Source organism: Girardinichthys multiradiatus, chromosome 22, assembly GCF_021462225.1.
Source record: "Girardinichthys multiradiatus isolate DD_20200921_A chromosome 22, DD_fGirMul_XY1, whole genome shotgun sequence".
NCBI classification, from domain to species: domain Eukaryota; kingdom Metazoa; phylum Chordata; class Actinopteri; order Cyprinodontiformes; family Goodeidae; genus Girardinichthys; species Girardinichthys multiradiatus.
The window spans coordinates 38,939,740-38,950,916 of NC_061814.1; positions in this window are offsets into that span (position 1 = coordinate 38,939,740).

Here is an 11,177-nt window from a genome sequence, read left to right on the forward strand (position 1 = left end):
CATTTCAATATTTAAATGATGTTAAAATAGCTGCTTGTTTTTTGATTGTTTTGTTGTCCAACAAACCACGATACTAATAAATCTCAGACAACTTTCTTTTTCAAACAAATTTAAATTCATGTAAGGGGTTTAAGTTCTGTCCTCAAGAATGTGTTCCTTCCTATTGTAGATATTTAATACCAACAAAAGGAAATCGTTAGAAAGTAACATTTCAGATATTTATATTATAGTATAGATTGTTTGTTTCACCTTCATAATGTCCTACATCAGTAAATACCTGAAATCATATCTGTGGTCCTTAATCTTTTCTATAACGTATAAAAGCGCTTTTAAACAGTCGATAATTTGAGTGCTGGATATCCTTTATGACTTTTTCACTAGTTTTTATCATATCTGGAAATATATCTAGTATGAAACATATTACCAATAATAATAGTATTCTTTTCACTGTATATTAGAGGCATGTAGATATCTAGTAAGTTTTCCGTTGTGGATATTTAATATCAGACATATTGCCTAAATTCATACACTGTATAATAAAGTTATCTCCAAAGTTTTTCATCTTGAACATCTAAACTGAACCATATTACCAATATGAAATCCATTTAACATTATGTTTAATATATATGTCACGATATCCATTAAGGTTTCTATATTGGATGTCTAAAATCAGTAAATTATAGGTGACTAGGAAGGTTTTTTGGGATATCTAATATTAAATATATAGCCAATAAAATATAGAGCTTTAAATATCAGAGATGAGTTGTTCCTTGTGTAAATTCTGACCACAATAGACCTTCCTCCTGATGAGAAGAAGGTGCTCTTCATCAAGTCCTAAAGTCACTGCCAGAAAAAAAGAATGTTGTTTGAGATATCCTGAATGTTGTTCGTGGACAGGATGTGATTAGGCATAACATTATGACCACCTGCCAAAACAGCCCTAGGCTGTTGAGGCACGGAGTTCACTAGAACCTTCAAGGTGTGGAATCTGGCACCAAGATGTTAGCAGCAGATCCTTTAAGTTCTTTAAGTTGTGAGTCTCCATGGATAGGACTAGCTTGTACAGCATTTCCCACAGATGCTTTATTAGACTGAGATGTAGGGAAGTTTCAGGTCAAGTTAATACCTGACACTTGTTGAACCATTTTTGTTGTGTGGCATGATCCTTCTGAAAGAAGCAACAGCCATCAGGGAATGCCTTTTCCATGAAAAAGGTGTACACGGTCTGCAACAGTACTTAGGTTAGGTTGCACGTGTCAGAGTAGCATTCTCATGGATGGCAGGACCCAAAGGTTTTCAGCAGAACATGACCCAAACCAAAGGCCAGTCTTTGCTCCCTGTGTGCATCCCTGATCCCATACGTTCCTCCCTTAAACTGCTTTGATTGTTGCTGATCACTGCAGACCAGAAACACAGCAAAAGAACCGCAGTTTTGTTGATGCTCTGGGCCAGTTGTCCAGCCATCACAACATGGCTCCTGTCACACTCACTCAGATCGTTATGCCTACCTTTCCCTGTTTCTAAAACATCAATTGTGAGGACATATCCACTCGCTCCCTAATATATTCCACTCACTTACAGAAGCCATGATGAAGAGCAAATAAGCGTTCTTCAATTCAACTGTCATTGGCCATAATGTTATGCCTGATTGGGATATACATATATATCTAACTATATATAGAGAGATATATATGTAAGGTGTTCTGTTGTGCCCTTGGCATCTTAAGAGCCTACCTAATGGGTAAGTCTACCTCTAATAAAGCACGGGCCTAAGAGAATAAAATGTTATGTAGCCTATATATATATATATATTTCTAATAACGAATTAAATGTTAAAGTAAGTTTTTTCTTTGCAAAAGCTGGAACTAAGTATGCTGGTGGTGTATTTTTCCAACTAACAAATGCACATGAACTCTAAAAAGACATCTGGGTGAGGCATGAATTTCCACTGCAGGATTTCACAAAAATGCAACACTGCTAATTCTGCTTCATGTGTATTTAGGTTGATGACATCACAAGAGACTTAATCATCAAAATATTCTGCTGGTATTAGTAAACAGTATGAGTGACGTTTGACAGATTTCAACTTTCATTTTGAAAGTTGATCTTTCCGGTTGCCTTGTTTGTCTTGAAAAAATGCTTTGAATTTTCCTGAAATCGTTTCAGTCTTCTCACTTATGACTCAAAGGGGTTCCTGGAGCTTTAAAAAATACATAAACATATTTGAAGGGAGAAATTTAATTAGGAAAAAACTAAACCATAATGGACACTCTTTAAAAAAAACGGATTAGTTGCCTTTTGTGATGTCATAAGAGGGAATCTTGCTGGGAGGGAAAATCGTATCTTGATTAAACAGACATTTCGAGCAAAATGGCAAAACATATAGACAAACTTCCCATCACGTGTTGTTCTGTGGTTGACAATCTGTATCTAAAGTGTGGCTGATTCATTTATTAGCAAAGTCTGGCCAGCAACTTTAAACTTGAAGATATTGTGAGAAAAATGGTGTCGGAGGAGACCGTGAATGCACCATCAGCTACTGCTACACCTCTATTGAGATCTTCAGTGGTGCTGGTAACGAGCTCTCCCACATGTTTCCTTAAAAAGCAAAGAATATGTGTGTATATTATGAGGTTTTACAGCAAACATTAATAGTATATTAAATATAAAAACGAACCCGAAAACAGCTGTTAAGAAAACTTGATAGAGGCTTATCTGGCTTTAAGTTTTGGATTTAAACGCAGAAAATTGTGTACCTTACATCTTTTTGTATTAATGAACCGTATAGTTCGATTTTTATTCATTATTCAAATAAAGAAAAAACATATTTAAGCTTATATGGTGAGTTTTTCCAGCTCTGCACAGCACAAAAACGAGCTTTTTAATTTAATTTCTAGTTGTCGCCAGAACTGCGCAGAAAACTTAGAAAGCCTTTAATTTGGTCCAAATCATTTTATTGTCCTCAAAGCAAACATCTGATGCTTTATTTGTGAAACTGCGCTGGACGTGATGGAGAGGAAGCGCGACCGGGGCTCCTTGCACTCATCACTCTGAGTGCTGTAATATTTTATGGAGATGCGAGAAGCTTGAGAGAGTGAAATATGGCACCGTTAGTGTTTAAAAGGCTTCGGCGAAATGCATCTTGCGTCTGATTTGCTCACCGCGAAGAGATTGTGGGTTTTAAGAGGTTTTCAACGCGACGTGATTCACAATTTCTTCAATATTTCTTCAAGCATTTTGCAGGAGATGCAGCAGACGCGCATTTTCTAATCCTGTAAATGGCCTTCTATTTCTAATTTATCCCCCTGTATTTTCTTCTGATTGTGTGCATTTATTTTATCATCCTATTTGAAGGTCTTTCTGAAATGATCACATACCGGAGGAAAATAAATATCTAAACATGGGAAGCAAGGCTGACAGAAGCCGTAGCAGGTTAGATGTGGGGCGGATATGGGGCTCATCCGTAGGGAGATCAATGACAGAAAGATTGGTACTTTTTCCTCAGCCCGTCTGCAGCCAAAGATGAAAGCTGCTAGGGTGGCCATCATTGCAAACCCCTAATCCCAATTTAACTCAATGAATAATTTGGATTGTTATTACTGGAAAGTGTAGGTAATTTAAAGTTTAAACCATTAAACTCGATTTTATTGCTTTTACATTAACGAAAACGATTAACTAACACACACACACACACACATATATATATACATATATATATAAATTAGTAACAGTATATAAACTATTATTATTATTATCATCATCATTATAGGACTTAATGTCATACATGTCCACAATAATATGGGCTTGAAATGTGAATTTCAATCGTTTCTACAGCTTTGAGGGTAGTGACAGATTGACTTCGGAATGTTCGGTCCAATTAAAAGACAATTGGGAGTTCTGCCCGACCACTGGTGCGTTTAACTGCCGCCATCGTCAATCTGTCCTCACTGTTATGGTAAAAAATTATAAATATAAGAAAAGTTTGGTAAAAGTGGTTTTCAAGCCGATCAAGTCCTGGTCGGCTTGATTAGATTTATAATAAGAAAACAAATCAACGGCGCCTGGATTATTTGATCAACGGCGCCCTCTGGTGGGAACAATCTGAAACAGCTAAACGTTCTGTCCCTGCTGCCATGTTACAGTCCAAAGACAAAACATTAAAACCTCTAACTTTTTTACATTTTGTCACGTTTTAACCACAAACGTCAATATATTTTTTTTTCTATTGCAAAGACCAACACAAATTAGTTCATAATTGTGAAGTGGAAGTAAAAGGATACACAGTTTTATTTTGTTTTTGCAAACAGAAATCTGCCAAGTGTTTGAGTGCGACCTCCTTTCCTCTGACACCTCTAACTAAAATCCTGGTTGCATTGGATTTTAGTTACATGTATCAGGGGAAAGGAAGCTGAATAAAAAGGGTCCCACTGCGTGTAGTTTCTCAGGATAAATTCAGTAGTTCTGTGAAGGCCTCAGAGGTTTATTAGAGAACAATAGTGAAAAATAAAAGCATCACGAAGACCAAGTTACTCAGCAGACAGGTCAGGGAAGGTTGGATGAGACCAAAACTTAAAGTTTTGGCCTACAGCCCATATTATGTGTATGTGGTAGAAAACTAGCAAAGCACATCACAGTGAACAAACCCTCCTCATGGTGGTATATGGTGGTGGCCCCTTCATGCTATGGGGATCTTTTTCTTCAGCAGGAGCACGGAAGCTGGTCAGTATATCTGGGAAAATAGGTGGTGCTAAATGCAGAGCTTTTCGGGAGAACAACCTGTTAGTGGCTGCAAAAGACTTGAGACTGTGGATGAGGCTAGAACAACCCCAAGCAAACACACAGCCAGAGCTACAATAGAAAGGTTAGATCAGAGCATAATTATGCCCACTCAAAGTCCAGACCTGAATCTAACTGAAAATCTGAAGCGAGACTTGAAAATTGATGTTCACAGACGTCTTTGCAAACAGCTTGAGCTATTTTATATTTTTATTTTTGCAAATAAGTATGGGCAGAAATTTTAGACGTACGAAACTGGTATAGACATCCCCAAATGGCATGCAGATGTTATAAGACTGAGAGGTAATTTATCATGTATTGATTCAGGGGGGGTAGAATACAAAAGCACATCTCACTTTTTAGATTTTTCCATTTAGTTTTCCTTCTACTTTAGATTAAGTCACTACTTTCTGTTATTCTGTCACATAGATTCCCAATAAAATACAGTGACATTTATTATTATGCTTTTGCATGACATTGTACACCTACCTGTCCACTTTTTTCCAACATCTTTCCTGCCTTGGCTTCAGATTTACATCATTTCAGACTCTTCTTCTTCATAACATGCACAATTCTGTCTGACAACCTCTGCACCAAATCTACTAATAAAACTATTAGTGTTTGGAATCGATCCCAGTTTCTTCTATTCAGTGACAACCTGTCCAACACTTAAATGTTCTGATCTTTAAATCGCTTTATCACTGTTCCCTTGTAATGCAGTGCTCTGTTAGCTGGAAAATACACAGATCCTCACCAAACAGTTCCCACATTGCTGAAAGAAGGTGCTCGAGGAGGACGTTTTGATCCACTTCAGTTACTTAATTTATTACGGTAGTTTATTTGTATAGGGACATTGTATTAACAGATAACATTCACATTTATAGCCTAAATTACAATACCTCTCCTGCTCTTTATTTCTTTAAGTGCTTTTGGCCAGAACTGGGATGAAATCTGTCAGATGAGTAGCCGCCCCACATGGATTGAAACTGAATGCTTTCACTGTTAGCACCTCTATGGACCCATGGTAGCTCTCACATCTTTCTTCTGCAGACATCCCAAGCAATCAGAGAAAATCACTGCACCAGTCTCCTGCTGTTCATCATTGTATTTCCTGAAGATTATTAGTCTGTCCTTAATATTTTCTGTCACACGTTAGTGTTGAACATTGTGAATGTCACCTCTCATGAACATTTGTCTCTTTTCTAGCACACAGTCTGCTGGATGCTGCTGCTGTCAAGATGGATAGAATGATTTTATCTGGACTCTTTCACAGCTTCACCTGCACTGATGATATGATGGTATGGAAATGGAAAATTACAGAAAAAAATTAAATTTCAACTGTTCAGCATGTTTGAATAAAATGGACAAGTTGTACCTACTTAAAATAAACCTGAAAGCAACAAAGATGAGAATAAAAATGTCCTTTACTGTCCCTCAGTGGGGAAATTCGGGTGTACCAATAGCAAAATAGCAAAAATGGAAGCATGCAGATTCAGACAAAGGTAAAAATATTACATAGAATAAAAAATAAGAGAATGTACAGTGAGGACATATTTACAACACAAGAAACATATTAAATATAGCATACTCAGATTTAAAGAAATATGCAACTTTGTGTTGTTTGCACAAATATACAAGCGCATTTTCTTAATTTTTCAAATGACCATAGTATATTATATAAACAACATTAGACTACTTACAAGAATATCAGGAAACTTTTTAAGTTTGAGTTTGTTGGGGGCAGCGCTGGTTATAAATTCTAACAGCTGCTGGGAGGAAGGACCTGTGATAATGTTCCTTTGAGGTGTTCAACAAATGGAAGGTGTTTCTGGATGTTCGCATGCATCTATCAAAAAATCTTTAAAGAAGACTAACTTTTCTCCCCTGAGCTGCTATCAAATAAAATGTGTGTTCTAATCTGTGGAAACACTAGATGGCGACCTGCAACCAGAACATGAGCAGAAAACTGTCGGCCCATTGAGGTGGGAGCATCATACAGGCAGCCTAAGAGGTGGACACTGACCAGTAAAGACTGGTAGATGGCTGCCTCACCTCACAATCATTTGGTAGAAACACAAGTAGATTGTGGAAGTAAATCCAATACATTCTTGATAAATTGAAGACACAATTTAAATTTTATGAATAATTATTTATTCATACAATATTTACATGGGTAATGTGATGACCCATGTGCAGACGTCACGGGTTCGATTCCCTGCCCATTGACCTTTGCTGGATGTCTTCCCCTCTCCCCTTTCCCCATTTCTGCTTGGTCAACTTTCAAAATAAAGGCCACTAATGCCACAAAATAAAAACATCTGTAATACATTTTTCATAAAAGTTTGTTCATAAAATTTATTTATTTATTTATTTATTTACAATGCCATGAAAAACTATTTATCCCCTCTCATATTTCTTCTTTTTTATTTCTTTCTCACACTTAAAAATCTAATTGATTATTATATCAGACAAAGACAACTGAGTAAATACAAAAAGCTGTTTTCAAATGATTAATCAATTTATTAAGGAAGAAATACCATCCAAAAAACCAGACCCTCCCCCACACACTTTTGGTTTACCCTGAATTAACTCTGATTGATCACATTTTATGGAACGCTCTGTCCTCATTATGACTGCAACCAAGAAATCACATACAATAGAACCTGTATGACAACATGAAGTAGGCTGAAAGATCTCAAAAAGCAACACAGCATGTCTCGGTGTAAAGAAATTGAAAAACAAGTGAGAAACAAAGTCACTGACATCTATCATTCCTAAAATTCATTTTTACATCTTTGGCAGGACAGTGGACCACAGTGAGAGCCATTGTCCACAATTGAAGAACAAGGTAGAGCCTTATTAGGAGTGCCCATCCAACCAACATGACTCCAAGAGCTCATGGACACCCCCACTTCCCAAACAATTTTTTGCAGGGGCCTAAAAAAAAGTCTGGACTTAAGTTCATTTGAGATGCTAAGGCAAGCCCTTAAACATGCTAGGAAATTCTCCAATGTGCCTGAAGTGAAACAAGTTTGCAAGCAAGAGTAGGCAGACATTTTTCCACAGTGACATAAAATACCCATTGTCAGTTATCACAAACACTTAAAGGCATGTATTGCTGCCATAGGTGACATCAAGCTATTAGGTTAAGAAGTGCTTTTTTATACAGAGCCAGATTGGTTTGGTTGACTAGCATAGCTGGTTACCATGGACAACGATACTGGTGTTCAGCTGTTTCCAGTAAATGGCAGGATGTGACTTGATGGTTCTTGGGTTGAGCAGCCTGACCTTCCTTACCAATTCCCTTTCATTTTCAACCATCTCACACTTTGGGTCAAGTGGTCAAAGGATTTAGTCTCTCTCCCTTTATTAATTTAGTTTTTGCAATGCCAAATAAATGCAAACAGGCTTCATCCAAATCAAAAATGGTCTTGTTAGGCTCGTACAAAGGAACTATTATTTGAGGTTATAAAAGTCGAGGGAGGATATTGATCTAAATCAGGATAATTTGATCAAACAGTAACTCTGATGGATACATTAATTGAATTTTTTGTCTTTGCTGATTTAACTTGCATGTAGCAGCTTTCTTTTAGGTCAACTACATGCAATGCTTGCTCTGAATTTTATGCAAAAGGTCAGTGTGTTCATCCAAAGTGCTTCATGTTGCCAGTTCAACCCCTCAGGTGCTCCAGATTTCTCCCACTCAGACTGTGAAGTACCCTGGAAGCAGTCCTTAGAGTACAGTGGGTCAGTTTCTGTTACCTATTTCATTTTATTAGGAGAAAACACACCGCCTGTAACATAGGTCCCTTATACAAACACCAACATAGAGTCAGATGAAACACAGTCATCTCTCTTTGTTGTCATTTTCCATGCCAAGCATTAGTGTCCCTATTATGTGTCCATATGGAAAGCAACGGCAGGAAGCTGCATCAGCGTACAGATTATGGAGCAATAACTTGGGGGACTTGAGGGAAATGAATGTGCTGGGTGCTGCAGTGCAGCTGTGATTGACTTGAAAGCTTGGAAAAGCATTATTTCTGGCTGCATCCTGTGGGCTTTTTTGCTCTGCCCAAGTCAGGGTAAAGCAGAGATTCTAAGGATTTAAAGGATCAGTTAGAAATAAGTTGTGCATGTCTCATGCAGAGGCTGCATACTGAGTTTTATTACTTTGTTTTATTGTTGGCACAACAACCATGTTTCAAATGTAGTGTAATTGTAACTCAAATCAATTTTGTTTTCCTAAATTTTCAACATGCTGTTGGAAGTGCTGCATGGTTAAATGGTGTGAATCCTATAATTAGCTGTTCAGAAAAGAGGAACATCTGAAAAAGAAAGCCAGCCAGCTATAGGACCTGGAAAAAGTTCTTGCTGAGGTCTGGGCATTCAAGGAACCAGATCAGAACCTGGACATGCATGCAACCTGCAAGGTTGGCCGGAAGTCTTTATTTATTGGGATGTCTTTAGATGGAAGGCCGTGTTGTCTTTTATCTGTCTATGCAACAAACATTTGCTTGGGAGGTTATTGATATTCTAGTGTTATTATCTCACCCTGAAAGATACAGAAAGGTTCAACCATTCATGTGGGCCTTAAGAAATAATTGTTTAATTTGTTTTTATAAAATCACTGGTGCCACATTTATTGGCACCCCTGATCGTAATACTTTATCCAATACATCTGGATCATCCAGAGTCCTGGGTCCTCTCCTATATAATCATTGCTGCCCCCAACCTCTAACAAGGTTACCAGCACCCTAGGCAGAAAGACATACCCACAGCTTCACAAAACCTCCACCACACTAAACAGTTTGTTTCAGGCCAGATCCTCCTGGAGAGTTTGTTTCAGAAAAGGACAACCTTTGTCTTCACCTGACCAAAGCATGAAGTTCCAGGTAAAGTCCCAATGCTGTTTTGCAGACCTCATATACATGTTGACCTCAGCCATGCTACTCTTTATCACAGCTGACCAACAGTGAGCTTTGAAGATGTTTTTTTGTTTCTTTTTTTGCCTTACAGTTGTTATTTTTGGACATGTATAGGCAAGTATTATTTTTAGTACCCATTTCCTGCCTTTTAAACATTACCACACATCTGTTTATAGTGTAGCTAAACCCAATGTAAAATCATAACCCCACCCTACACAAAGTTTGAAAAATGCCACCTAAGTGGGCAGTGCCAAGAGACACTGAGGGACACGGCCAAGTGTGGGGATGAGGGGTGTGGTCAGGAGGCGGGAAAGAAGCTGCTAGCTTAATTTGACATATTGAAACATGGAGAGTGAGCAGAGTGCAGGACAAAACAGGTCCAGTTTCTCAGTGGTAAAGTGATGTCAGGGGCATCATTGCTAACATGGCCTAGCGTTCAAAGCAGTAACAAACTTTCAGAAAGTTTACATCTACATATAGATTTATATTATATCAAGTAGAGCATATGATCAAAGGTATAAAGCATAAAACGTTACGATGCTATGGTATTCTCACAGTTCCAACTCCTGACCTGGTACGGGGTCATGTGTCTGAGGGAGGTGGTTTTATATCTGAACGAGGGTCTGTAAACATCTACCAAGCTGTGCTGTTTGAACCAACAGGACATTCAACTGCAGTGGCCACCGTTCAACCCAAAGAGGGCAGCACTAAGACAGTTTTAGGACCAATATTGCAGAATTAAACAAGTTTACATGAAAATGTAAAAAATTGCACATTAACATAAAGATACTACCCTTAAGGCCTACTTTATACAGTTTATTTGCAAAAAAAAAATAAATTATTTGGGGTTTAGTTCCATTCTCGTTTTAAAGATGGATAAAGTAATTTGCCTTTTGTGTCACATCATATATTCATCTTGCTTTGTGGCATATAAGTTTGTCTGGCATTTGACTGTTGAACCATAATTCTCAGATGAACCATCTGGAGTAAACTCTAGTCACATGGCTGTTGTGAATGACCATAATTTCCATTGACTTTGCTCATCCTTCCACAATCAGGGGTTTATGACCCAAACAGGACAAGAATCCCTTTGTTGCTTTGGCTTTTAACTTATTGGACTATAATATGAATGTTGTGACTGTGTGAAGACCATCACACTGCTCCACATCCAGAACGAAGTAAATTTGACCTGATGGGCCAACCTCCTGTTTGCCATCAGGTCCTGACACATCAGCAGTCTGTGTTAGCTACCTCTGGTTGTAAAGACACTTTCCTTGAGTGTGTTTGTGTTGAAACTCACACTGATGGAGACCTGACATTGCCTTAGTGAAGAAGGAAGGCCCTATCAGATAAATGGTTACATAGCTTGGTGGTGGCAGGGCCTAAAGCTGGAGTTTCAGGAGATTAAGAGCTCTTAAAATATAATTGTGTGTCAGTGAAAGAGGATTAGACAAGCACTCTTTTAGTTGCTGAGAA